At 30.9% G+C, this 14,063-nt stretch overlaps 1 long non-coding RNA gene across 1 annotated transcript; it reads left to right on the forward strand.

Moving 5' to 3' along the window:
- The first annotated feature begins 7,067 nt into the window (after positions 1–7,067).
- Positions 7,068–8,700, forward strand: LOC123704077. The gene is made up of 2 exons (XR_006753080.1): positions 7,068–7,367; positions 8,549–8,700. It is a non-coding gene; the product is annotated as an uncharacterized LOC123704077 (long non-coding RNA).
- The last annotated feature ends 5,363 nt before the right edge of the window (positions 8,701–14,063 follow it).

Below are 14,063 nucleotides of genomic sequence, written 5' to 3' on the forward strand. Positions count from 1 at the left end.
TTATAATCATGAAATTATTGACCGACACTTGATAAGTGTGCAAAGTTTGAATTAAATCTGTCCGTTTAAAGTCAAAATCGAGTCTAAAGGTGTCGGTTACATACAAACATACAGGTGAAGCTAATATACCATAATATAAGGGCTAATGATGATAAGCGAAAGAAACAACAACTTGTACAATGTGGCTAATTGGCCACATTTCAACTCGTAGTGCGGTAATAAGCTATCTTTACCTTTTTAACCGACTTCAAAAAAGGAGGAGGTTATCAATTCGGCCGGTATGTTTTTTTTATGTATGTACACCGATTACTCAGAGGTTTCTGAACCGATTTACGCGATTCTTTTTTTGTTCGATGCGGGATGGTGTCGAATTGGTCCCATAAAGATTTTATTCGGATAGGCCCAGTAGTTTTTATTTTATGAGCATTTTTGTCTGTATTTGTCAATGTTGCAAGTGCAAGTTTGAAGTCGGTTTTTTTTAACGCAGTTATCACTTGTTTACTTATAATATCGTTATGTGTAAAAAAGAGACGCATATATGTCTCAATGTTGTTTATGTCCAAATGTTTAGAATAAATGTTATAAGCCTAAGGGATATATATTTCTTTTAATTAAAAACTGCTGATCCACAACTGATTAGACTTTTCTAACGTAATTTTAACGTACACTGCTTCTCGCATTTATATTTGGAAGTTGTTTTCAAACATTTTTCGCTTTTTGTGAGGGTAGTTGTAATATTTGAAAAATTTTAGTGAAATATGAAACTACCGTCATTAAATTATAATATTATATGATATTAAGCTTATACTCTTGCTTGAAGAATTGTACCAAAATATGTAGACGTCCATTTTGCTAAATATTAAAATAATGTTTTTTTTTTTTTGTAGTTATAACCTTATAATCCCATATAATGGTTCCCATATTAAAGTTTTTCATAAAATACGATGTATTTTTTTAATTTTTTGTGACATTTTTTTCATAAAAAATATATCGTTGAGCTAGGTACTATACATAGCTAAATTAAATTTTCATTTTGATGGTTTATTTAGTTTTATATTTCTTAAAACTTTCAAAGTCATCACTATTTGAAAAGAAAAACTACTTAAGAGCTAAAAAACACACCTATTTCATATTAATCGTATCGTATTTTATGAAAAACTTGTATAAGTTAAATTGTTACATATACATATACAGGATGTCCCACTATTGGTATACTAAGCGCGAAGGATCTTGTTGTCTTGCTTTCACTGATCATGTAAAAAATACTTAAACAACAAAATTACGTCAAAAATTGTTTGCTAAATTTTTCTTGAAAATCCATGTTTTCTTCTCTAGCTTCACGCAGCCGGCATACATATACCGCTTCTCTAATGTGAGCATTTTGTCTATGAAAACATAATCTTAAACGATAGCTCACGTGCTGGTGGCAAAGTTGGGCGGGTTGCTTGTTATGGGTGTACACATTGAGTTTTAAGAATTCATCTATTTGAAAAAAAAATGCGTCTGGAATTTTATAAGTATTTTTACGTACTCAGCGTATGCAAAACTATAACCTCCATTGAGCTTAGTATAACAACAGTGGGACACCCTGTATATAACTTAGTTATTTTCAAGCTTTTTGTATATAATGTGCCAATTATATAAACGTCCCTGTAGACTTTTGAAATGTTTATATAGTGTATCCGAATTAATAAAATTTTGCATAATGCCGGCCATTCTCGGTAGTAGCCAACTCAGAATAGTGTACATATTTACGTTATTTTTTTAATATTTTTTGTTATTTTTTGTGTTCTTTTTCGGTGCAGTGATTTTTTATGTTTTATTAAGATTTTCGTTTTTAGAAATAAGTATTGAACTATTTTATATATGTAATAGAAAAGTACCCTCATTTTATAAGATTAAAAAAAATAGTTTTAAATTTAAGGTAAGATTGTTCAAACTAAAAATCTTTTATTTATTTATTTATATGTTGAGAAAGGGATTTTTTTATTCTTGCTAGAAAAATCACTGCATCGAGAAAAGTTAATGTTTTATAAAATATTTAGCTAAGTTTGTTGTTATTTACGTTAATATGTGAATAGGTTATACAATTTAATGTTCAGATAAATACTACAAAAAATAATATTGCCATAGACAAGTATATAATTACTAATTACTTTTTATTATCTTTCTTGTATATTTTTCTTATGTAAATTCATTAAAATAAAATATTTATAATTTATTTTGTAGGTAATGAATTTTAAATACAATTTTTTTAAGGAATGATATATTTTTTGTTCTATTTATCTGAACAATAATTTTATTTAATAATTATTTTATTTATAATAACATACACGGGTTTACTGTTAAGTTTTGTATTTAATATAATTTTAATATTATTAAATTAATTGATATTCTACGTTGCTTGTTATCTAGTTTCCAATTCGCTGTGACACGTCTGCACTCGACGAGAGATTATCAAGAAATGGCGTTTTTTGTGTCTACCCTCATTTTTTAAAAATAAATTATTTATTGAAAATAATTTAATGTATTATGGAATAAAAATAATAGACTTTACCTGAATTGAATTGGGATGTAGGTTACCATTTATTTATTTTTTTTTAATATAAAAATTATTGTTTGTTTTATTTCTTTAATTTATAAGTTAGTTTACAGTTAAAATAAACCTGAAATGTGTTTTTTCCTACTAAATAAAATACTGTATTGTATGTGCCAAAATTGCAAAATTCACCAAAATCCATTCATCCATTTTTATGTGAATTTCTAATTTTAATTATTTTTAATTTAATTTTATTATTGAAGAACAAAAAACGCCATTTTTTATACAAATAATCGTGCACAGCTTGTAAATGATATTTTAATGTTTACAAAACATCGAAAAATGTTTTCGAATCACAAACGCGTTGTTTAATAAATGTTCAAAATATATAAGTGTTCTGTGTGGTTGTTATTTATGTGTATTCTAGATTCGGTTTGTTGGTTAAAGCGCTAAGCTGGTAGTGATGAGATTTTGAGTTTATTTTATGCATAATATGAAATCTGATAGTTCGATTACCAACAAAGAATTCTTCTCCGCACATACATAAATTAATATTTTAGGTAACAAAACCCGATCCAAAAAAAAAAAATACGCCAACCAAAGAGATTTTCTGTAAATTTATAAAAAATTTAAAGAGACATTAGGTTTATAGTTTACTGTATCCTAATGATCGGATTTGTATAAGTTTTTTATATATTAAATTAAAAATATTTATTAAATTAATATACGATATCAGAGTTTTAACCAACAAATCATAAGCCGGCTACTCACGTAGGTATCTGCAGCAGGGGCAATATTGGAACAATCTCGATTCCACGGTGGTGGGAGCAATTTCAGCTGTTTCTCTACATTGCCCCTGCTTGACTCAAAACTCAAACATTTATATAATCAATAAGACTTCTTTTAGAAGCACTTTTGAATCGTCATTACATATTTTTAATATTTACTACCGATTCGGAAAGCAGTATCTATGGAGAAGAACCGGCAACAAACTCCATAGTTGCTCTTTTAAAATCATGTCAATATTACAATTTAATTTTACATAATATGTAACTTATATCTAACTACATAATATATCATAATATGCCAAAGAACTGTACTGTGGTTCTTACGCGACAAACCTCCATGGATTTTCACCATGTATTGCTTGCCTATACACATCACAATTAAGCCTATAGGGTACAATTCCAATATTGCCCCTATTGCCGGTACATGAATAGCCGGCTTTAGCATATATTTGATGTAAAATACTTGAATAGAAGAATTTAGTGTCATGCGGTGAAACCCAACAAAATCTGCGCCAGCTTTAATAGTTTTAAGTATATTATTATATAAATTATTGTAATTGTAACAAATATATGTGCACTGAGAATTTTTGGTTGTTTTATTTAAACCTTCTAGTTACTTATTTCTGTGGGACAAAGATATCTGTTAACCCCCGACGCAAAAATAGCGTGTCTTTGTGTGTGTCTGTGACACTGTAGCACGCAAACGCGTTATCCGAATTTAATGCGTGTTTTTTTTTGTTAGGCAGTAAAATTCTCTTTCAAAAAGTTCACTGGTCGATGATGGTATGACATACACAAAGGTAATAATTAATAAAACGAAGTAGTACAAGTAAATTCGTTTATTTACACAACAAATTTTATTAAAAAACCAAATGCATTTACAGACTTATTTTCGAATAAGATTATTTACAATAATATATCATCACGCTAAGACCAACAGGAACGGAGCAATGCGGGTAAAACCGCGGGCCACAGCTAGTAACATAAAGCTTAATCTAGAATAACATCTCATTAGAAATAAATATTTCACAGTTAATTACTTGATGTAATTAAAGAGAAATTGCGCATTCCATAATATACGTTATGGATATTGATAAAATCGTAATGAAGTACCTATATTAAAATTATTCATACAACTAGTTGATTCACTCAACTTTGTCTGCTTTTAACAGAAATGTTTTATTACTTTTTTGCAACTATTTTTCATTGTTTCTTTGCTTCTTTTGGTGCGTGATCCAAGTGATTTATAACCCAATGATATCTATATGTACTAATATTATAAAGAGGAAAGGTTTGTATGTATGTATGGTTTCCACGCATAAACTACTGAACCGATTATAATGAAATTTAGCACACATTAGAGAGTAACTTGGATTAACACATAGTATAGGTTTTATCCCGGAAATCTCACGGGAACGGTAACTATGCGAGACTATGTGCAGTTTGCCACTGCGAAGACGCGCTAATCTCAAGAACTACTGGTCTGATTTGAAAAATTCTTTCGGCGTTAGATAGCTCATTGATCGAGGAAGGCTATAGGCTAGGTATAATATTATAATATCATCACACTAAGACCAACAGGAGCGGACCAATACGGGTAAAACCACGGGGTACAGCTAGTAAACAAATAATCTCAACTCTGTCATTAAAAATTATACTAAAATCGTCCCATCCATAAGGACTATGCCCATATGGAGCATACATCCATCATCCATCCATCCTCACAAACTTTCGCATTTATAATATTAGTAGAGTTTAACTATCTGATCCCACGGCGTCGTCTGTCTAATCTGAACTTCTCTCATAGGATAAGTCTTGGATAAGTGATAAAATAATTTATAAAATTACCAATTTTAGTCATATCTTTAACAACGCAAATAACTTGACGTGATTCTAAATCTATTATTTCTAATAACCACCAATCGTTTATTTTTAAATGCACGTGCAAAATTGTCGTTGAAAAATTTAAAATACTTTATCATCAGTGATTTGCACGGTTTACGGCCAATTACGTTACAATATGGCTCATTTGTTGAGAAAATACTCATTTAGGGTACACTATTATTCCTATAATTAATGATTTTATTAGTAACTAGCGGTCCGCCCCGGCTTCGCCCGTGGTACATGTTTACGTCCACCATATGAATCAACCTCGTATTTCAAGGAATATTATAAAAAAAATAACGAAATCGGTTCAGTTTTTCTCGAGTTATGCGCTTACCAACACATTTTACGATTCATTTTTTTATTATAAACTAGCTATGCACCCCGGCTTTACTTGTGGTACCTGCACGAATTGGTCGTAAAAACTCAGAAACCTTCGTGGGCTCTTACACACTTTTCTGAAGATTATCAAATGATCAAATGCTTTAGTTTACGATTTTATAAAGAAAATACAGAACATTAATCTATATTCCATAAACAATAATAGAGCAATTATAAAAAAAAATAAACAATACATAAAAAATGGCGCCAACGTAATTATATATTTAAATATGGCCTAATAATTAAGTACCTATGTATGTCTGTTTACACTACAAGATGTGTTTACTTAGTACAATATTGAAACAGAAAATAGTTTTAGATATAAAATATAAATACATTATATTTTATAATATAGAAAATGATTACCTGAACATACCTATAAAAATAATCGGTATGAAGCCTATCTAATCTAAACTATGCTCTGCCTTTACATTGATTCATTTTTTATGACATAGATTTTCATCTATAAATATTATGATATTCTATATAAATAATAAAATAAATATTTCAGGACAATTTTCACACACGGCACGATCTGATCCCATAATAAGCTTTCGCTTGTGTTATGGAAACCAGATGGCTGATAAACATACATATATAATTTTAAATAAATACTTATATAGATAATGAACACCCAGACAAAGAGCAAACATCTATGTTCATAACACAAATTTATGTGACCTGGGTGGGAACTGGGAATGGAACCCGCGAACTCTTGCTTGGAGACCATAATATATTATTATTATAAAACGTAAAAAAATGTAGCTTTTTACTTGTGCAAATATTTTTGAAATCGGTTCAGTAGTTTGCGAGTTCATCTGTACCAAGAAAAGTTATGTTATACGTAACGCCTTGTCTTTTTCTTTTTGACCTTTTATAAAATATAATCCATGTCTGAAAGAATATAAAATTGCATAGGTACCTACTTATTAATAACTAGCTGCTCCGCGCGGTTTCACCCCCGTGGCTCCACTCCTGTTAGTCGTAGCGTGATGATATTATACTCTATATCCTTCCTCGATAAAATATGAGCTATCTAACACCAAAATAATTTTTCAAATCGGACCAGTAGTTCCCAAGATTAGCGCGTTCAAACAAACAAAAAAAAGACACTATTCCTACATTTCCTAGTAAAATTAGATAGGTTTAATTTCATATTTGTTTTGATTCGAAGCTTTCTGTACAGACGAATCGTATTACCAATCAAAATATTATATACTAGGTTTCCGCCCGCGGCATCGCCCGCGCAGTCAAAGAAAAACCCGCATAGTTCCCGTTCCCGTAGGATTTCCGGGATTGCGTCATTTTCCCGGGATAAAAAGTAGCCTATGTCCTTTCTCGGGTTACATAGGTATTTCCATGCCAAATTTAACGAAAATTGGTTCAGTAGTTTAGGCGTGGCTAAGTAACAGACAGACAGACAGAGTTACTTTCGCATTTATAATATTATAGTATGGATTAACCGAGTTGAAAATAACAAATTTTAATCGTCGAGAACCAAATTTTTTAATTTTCATTGCACTAGAAATAAGTCTATGCATTAATAAACTAATATCTAATTAAGTCATTACAATAACAAGCCTTGGAAAATCGTATGAAAAATAAAATTAACATCGACACTTATTATTGGCATTCATTTATTTTTATTACTTGTTAATTCTACGCTTGATTCAATACGGTTTATAATTATAGTATAAAAAGACGTTTGGATCAGAACAAAATTATATTTCTCTTTGAACGAAGAAAAATAAACAACAATGAAAAACATTTTTGTGGTGAGTCGTTATTTTTAATTAGTTATGTAGAAGATCGCTTTTTTAGTAGTTACTACCTACTTACTAGCTCTCTGCCAAAAAAAAATAACTCTAAAACATAACAAATTTTAAACCTACCCTTCCTACCTTTCCTCTTGAATCACTCTATGAATCTCTCTCTATCTACTCTCTTATCTATTAAAAAAAACCGCATCAAAATCCGTTGCGTAGTTTTAACGATTTAAGCAAACATAGGGACATAGGGACAGAGAAAGCGACTTTTGACAATAACATTTACACATACCTACTCGAAAAGGAACAATGGCTCTAGTCTCTACATCTATATTTCTTTTATTTCTATTATAACTACATAATATTTAAAAAAAAGAGTGTGTACATATGTACACGCGTTAGAAGTTATACTTCTTTGGCATATGGAAAAAAATACTAGACTAAACAACTTGAACATAGTTATCAATTTGTCATACCACCTAGAACTAACTTCATGCTGTTAAATTTAGGTGTCGGTGTGCGCGCGCATCGTAAAAATTCACTCTCATCATTTTTCTCCATCGCGCCAAAAGAAGTTAACTTCAAAAATAAAGTGTATATACAATATTGATAATAAGCTACATATTATTATTATTCTAGTGACTTTTATAATGATCTGTTCCAACACAAATACATTTACATATTTTTATTCAAGTACTAGCTTTCCGCCCGCGTTCCCGTTCCCGTTAGAATTCCAGTATGAAATATCTCTACAAAATATCTCTAACAAAATCTCTATGTTCCTCATGCTTATATTTGTTCTGGCCATGTATTTGGTTCTAAACTTTTTTATGAGGAGTAAGTTTTAATTGCAATTTTAGATTCAGTTGGATTCAAGATTGATTTAGATTTTCATTTCAAACGTTAGCGAAGACATAAAAGACATAACATAATAAATAATATGACTAGCTTTCTGCCTTTTAAATATTCCGGGATAAAACCTATTTTATGTCCTTTCTCGGGTATCAAAATATTATCTCTATACCAAATTTCATGCAAATTGGTTCACTGTTAAGCCGTGATTGAGTAACAGACAGACAGAGTTACTTTCGCATTTATAATATTAAGTATGGATATTCTGTAACTGAATTAATAACAAAATACTACAAAGGAAAATATACTTTATTAATAAATATTTTTTTCACGTTCAGGTAGCCATGGTAGTCATCATGACGGTAGTCGCGGTTGCTATGGGCCAATGCCCCAACTGCCATCCGCGTGAAGAAATCCCATCACCTTGAGTTCAGCCGTTTTCGTGATGTGTAACAGTTTAATTTTGAAATAAACTGAAATTGCATATTTATTGTTGTTTTTTTGGTCCTGTTTTATTTGTTAAAGTAACAGATATGGTTAAATTTCTGAGTCGATATTAATTATTAACATTTCACAAATAACTTGAGTTCCTATCGAAAAATTATAATTAACTAGCTTTCCGCCCGCGGCTTCGCCCGCTTTGTTAAAACCAAATAAATTATGTACTAATAATTACTAAAACCTTCCTCTTGAATTACTCTGTCTATCTATTAAAAAAAGCAACAAAATCCGCTGCGTAGTATTTAAGATTTAAGCATACAATATAGGGACATAGGGACAGAGAAAACGACTTTGTTTTATACTATGTAACTAGTGATATACAAAATAATATAAATACAAACAATGCATAATAAAAGGTAAAATGCGATCTCTTCCAGAAAATGCGAAATTTTAAGAAGGCCATTTGTAAAATTTAAACTATATTTTTTTGTCTGCATGTAAACTTTTAAAAAAGCTTTCATAAATATTATTTTTTCTACCACTGCTATTAATAAAATCAAATCTTCATATATATATATATACACTATATATATACTTCATATATATATATACACTATATATATATATACACTAAAAGAATTCAAAACAAAAAAATCCCATCAAACATTCACCTTAAACTTTAATTACAATATATACAAGACAAGTGACATTACAATCTGTCCGTGTGTCACTCATTAGAATACAATTAACATTGCTTAGCATACGCTTATACTGAATTATTTGTTGTACAGGCCCGTATTGCATTCAAATTAAAAAAAGCTGAAAGCTAGACTATATCTATCTTACCACAAAAAAAACTTTAGACAGGGTTTAACTTTAAGCGCGGGTTCTCTTTGTCTCTTCTCTCTTCACATAGGCAACAATTAAAGTGACAGATCCCTTGTTTAAAGTTAGACTGTTTTTAAATTGTTTTGTGGTAGGACCATAAGTTTTATTGGAACGAAATTCCTTATCGCGCGCTGCGATAGTTTAAGACGGAAAAATTAAGACGAATAGTTGTAACGACACTTGTTATAGTTGTAAGCCGTGCGGCATGCGCATGTTTCCCTGTCTCAATTTTTTTTTGTTCAGTTAGTTCTACGCGTTTTTAAAACATGCAAATAACTTTTATTGCAAGCGTAGTTTTTCAAATAATAACCATCTCATCTAATCATAAATCAATACATATAATAAAATTCTAGAAAAGCGGTGTCTGTACAATGAAAATATGGAAAAAAAATTAGCAGGTGTTATTACTAAATCGATCCCAAACCCAAAACTGTAGTTAAAAAAATTTTTGTCTGTTTGTCTGTTTGTCTGTATGTTCGTGCACGCTAATCTCAGAAACGGCTTATCCGATTTAGATGCGGTTTTCACTAATATATTGGAGTAATCTTCATTTAACATTTAGTGTTTATTTCATGTCAATCGGTTCGTAAACAAAAAAGTTATGACCATTTAAGTATTCACGGCGAACATTTGCTAAGGCATTCTATTTATTGTACACTGTACAGTGTACGATATAAGTTATCTGTTACAGTTATTCCTATAAATGTCCAGGTGATCATATCGAAAGTCCCCAAGGGTGGGGGGGAGAGGGGTAAGCTGAAGTAGTAGGGGGGAAGGGGTCAAATTAGAATTATGTTTTTTCTAGGTAAATTTTATACATAAAATGTCCTTTAAATTATGTCGATTGTCGTATTATATTTTTAACTCCCGACGCAAAAAGATGGGTGATGAGTGTTTGACAACTATATGTGTATAATACATGTTTGTGCTACCGTAGCTCGCTAACAGGTAAGGTTTTTTTTGTTAGGCAGCATATTTTCAGACGCTGGTTCTTATATAAAGTGTACTTATCAAAATAGGTTCATCCATTTATTATATCTAGGTATATAGGGGTAAAAAATAAAAGTGAAATGAAAGTGAACGACCAAATGAAAGTAACAATAAGTCAAATTTTATCAAAATCGGTTCATCCATTTATTTGATATAGGTATAAAAGTGGTAATAAAAAAATGAATTTTGTCAAATATACTCAAGTGACATATCAAATGAAAGGGCATGACGTGTTAAGTATAATTAGACATATTTAATCAAAATCGGTTCATCCATTTATTATACCTATATATGGATAAAAGTGGGAATGAAAAAAACGAATATTGTCAAATATGAAAGTGCATAACGAGTGAAGTACAGTTAGTTATATTTTTATCCAATTCGGTTAATCCATTTATTAGATTACAGCGGTAAAAGTGGAAATGAACAATAATCGAATGTGGTCAAATAATATACTCAAGCGGGGCATATGAAAGGGCAAAGTGTGAATTACAATTAGTCATATTTTATCGAAATCGGTTCATCCGTTTATTACATTTAGGGCACTTTAGGGGCGACAGTGGGTATAAATAAACCAAATGGAGCATCAAACGACAGGATAATATGACGTGTACAATGTACATATAGGTACAATTACGTATAGATATGGTTTACATCAAAATCGGTTCTGCCATTTACTAGGGGTGGAAAGGAAAGGGTTAAAAATCTGTGAAAGAAGAGGAGATATGGGAGCGAGAGGATAGCCACACCCTGGAAATTTTGAACTCTACTCAAAGCCACATAGGCCTGGCCCTTGGAATTTTTTTTTCCTAAATCTACCACTTCTTTTGCCACTGTGGTCCATTACAATTTGGGCACGGTTACGGCCCAAATCAATATGATGTAGGAATGTAATATGGAGGTATATTTGATAGTTCGGTCTCGCTCACTTGAAAATATTACATGAAAATAACAAAACAGAAGTTTAAAAATTTAAAAATTAAAAAAAAAAATCCCAAAGCAACGAAGATAAAGGAATAAATCATTTTTCAAACTTCCCGACGATCTTAAAAATTAAGTACCATTCTAAAAAAAAATATTTATAGAGGTATATATGATATTATATTATGATAATGTTGGCATGGCAGCCCCGACGACTTTGTTTTTTTTATAAATATTTAAAATGGTATTTATTTTTAAAGATCGTCGGGAAGTTTGTGAAATTATTTATTCCTTTTTCTATGCACTTTTCTTCGTTGCGTTGGGTTTTTTTTATTTAATTTTTATTGCACGGTCTAAACGGTTTAGTTACTACAGGCGTGAGACAGGAAAGATCTGATTTGGATTTGGTGCTGGATTTGATAAGAACTGAGTATCGATTAAGCTGATCAGTTGCTGCACGATACATTGTTAATAACATCCATACAAGGAAGGAAGAAATTTGCTCGCCTCCCCCCTGGTGCTTAAAAATAATATGACATAATGTAAAAGAAATACATAGAAAATTAATAAGGCATTTATTTTTTTTATTTTTTAGCACAGTTCGGTAATAAATTTTACTATCAGTTCTTTTAATTATTTATGGTAGTACGTGTTTACTCAATAATTAAGTTAATTAGTAACTACTATGCAGTCACTATTCCACGCGGACGAAGTCGCGGGCACAGCTAGTAGTAAAATAATCTCTACGCTTTATTTTGTCAATATTAATTTAGGTTTATTCCAAAAGCAAATAGGTAGTCAAACTACTATTTGGAAAACAAGTGTTCTTTTAACAGGGAAATCGTTCATAAGCTTGCTTTTTGCGCAGTTGGGCAACTAAACTATTTTTCGACATCCTACACTTTTGCACTCAAACAACTTGAGCTAATAGGAAGAGCCGAAATGAGAGGCTAGTAGTTTATAAAAATAATCGCTCGAATCCGGCCCTGTACATTCTTTCTCTTCAATAATGATTGCTTCCGACAATTGCGTTGCATTATGAGTTAATTTTAGATTTTTGATAACATTCTTATGTTTATTTTGTTGATTTGTTGAAAACTTATATTTTTCGCTGTCTTTTACGTAACAAGCCAGAACAGTCATTAAATTCAGAAATATTAGGTTATATTATATTTCATTAGGCTATAATAATTATGGATTTGAACTTACTTCGATCATAAAATCGTAAACATATCCTGTATCCACTATTTTTACAAAACTTTTAATTGCAATATGTAATAACTATCTAATAATAAAAGAAAAAATGACAATATTTATAAATATAAATAATCCAAATCAATCATTACGTAAAAAAAAACATCGTAAATCCATCTACATCGGATACACAAAGAAAATTCATGATATTTTACGACTTTTATTTCAAAACAGATTTATAGGATGCGTTTAATTAATAACATGCCTGCATTTCGTCAATATTAATTGGATGATAACAAATACTTGCAAAATTGATTGCGTGTCAGTCAAATGCGGTGTTTTCACTCATTGTTGCTAAAATTGTGTATATACTTGAGCTATTACTGTATGTGGGGGTTGGTGTACCCCAAGCATCTGCTCTAGGTCGAGAATACTTGTAGAAATTAATTTATTACCATGATGATGTTTTTACTATGTTTAAGCCCAACTTATAAATACCTATAGCTTAGTTAGCGAATATAATATACATATAACTCTTTTATGATGATACTAGCTTTCCACCCGCGGCTTCGCCCGCGCAGTCAAAGAATAACCCGCATAGTTCCCGTTCCCGTTGGATTTCCGGGATAAAACCTATCCTATGTCCTGGGGTAAAAAGTAGCCTATGTCCTTTCGCGGGTATCAAAATATCTCTATACCAAATTTCATGCAAATTGGTTCAGTAGGCGTGATTGAGTAATAGACAGACAGACAGAGTTTCTTTCGCATTATTAATATTGTATAGATTCTAATTACTGCCCAACCATACATACGTCTATGTAGAACAGTTAGCATAAGTTACTAAAATTGACGAAATTAATTCAATGGATAAAAATAAAAAAATAAGCTAGCATAATTTAAAGTTTCAACAAACATATTTGTACAATAAGACGAAGTAATAAAAACAAAAAATTTCCATCTCAATGCTTTTAAAGTATAAATAACTCGTTTAATCTAGTGCACACGAAATAACAACAGAATATATAAATCAAGATGCAGGCGGCAGAAGTTTTTGTTTCTTCAAGACTTCCTTGTTGTAATCAATAACGAGAGATTAAGTCCTTTTTAGGGTTCCGTACCGAAAAGGTAAAACGGGACCCTATTACTGAGACTTCGTTGTCTGTCTGTCTGTCTCCAGGTTGTATCCGTGATAGCTAGAAAGCTGAAATTTTCACAAATTATGTATTTTCGTTGCTTGCTTGCTTGCAACAGATACTAAAAATAAAAAAAAAAAATATTAAGGGTCCCCATAGTACGGAACCCTTCATGCGCGAGTCTGACTCGCGCTTGGCCGGTTTTTTACTTGAATTATTTACACAAATAATTTATGTGCTGATATTGCGACATATATTACAGTTTTTATCTTATTTATCTGCACAT

The sequence above is a fragment of the Colias croceus genome, chromosome 28 (assembly GCF_905220415.1).
Source record: "Colias croceus chromosome 28, ilColCroc2.1".
NCBI classification, from domain to species: domain Eukaryota; kingdom Metazoa; phylum Arthropoda; class Insecta; order Lepidoptera; family Pieridae; genus Colias; species Colias croceus.